The sequence below is a fragment of the Sander vitreus genome, unplaced genomic scaffold (assembly GCF_031162955.1).
Source record: "Sander vitreus isolate 19-12246 unplaced genomic scaffold, sanVit1 ctg437_0, whole genome shotgun sequence".
NCBI classification, from domain to species: domain Eukaryota; kingdom Metazoa; phylum Chordata; class Actinopteri; order Perciformes; family Percidae; genus Sander; species Sander vitreus.
The window spans coordinates 1-381 of record NW_027595551.1 but is presented as its reverse complement, the minus strand read 5'-3'; the positions used below and the strand labels follow the sequence as shown (position 1 = coordinate 381).

General features: G+C 42.8%; 1 non-coding gene across 1 annotated transcript; it reads right to left on the bottom strand.

Moving 5' to 3' along the window:
• Positions 1-71, bottom strand: trnad-guc (transfer RNA aspartic acid (anticodon GUC)). Its single transcript has one exon. It is a non-coding gene; the product is annotated as a tRNA-Asp (tRNA).
• Between the last annotated feature and the right edge of the window lie 310 nt (positions 72-381).

The window sequence follows — 381 nt, the reverse complement described above, 5'->3', positions numbered from 1 at the left end:
CTCCCCGTCGGGGAATCGAACCCCGGTCTCCGCGTGACAGGCGGAGATACTGTCCACTATACTAACGAGGACTGGTCAAGCACTGGTTTTGGCACGTCATTCGCTAGGTGGCGCTCTTCCAGCATTTACATGGAATACATGTAGAAGCATTAACTTCAATTAAACATTTATTTACTGTCACTCAAATACATGACAAAACAGCTGTGACTGAATCAAGTTCAAAATCTCTCAGAGTCAAAGATGAACATGTCTACCAACATTTTAAACCTTTGCAGTCAAATATGAATGGTGCATTAACAGACACAGGTGCGACACAGTCTTTTTTTTTTCTGTTGAAATCAGTTTCCGTAGTGTAGTGGTTATCACATTCGCCTAACACGC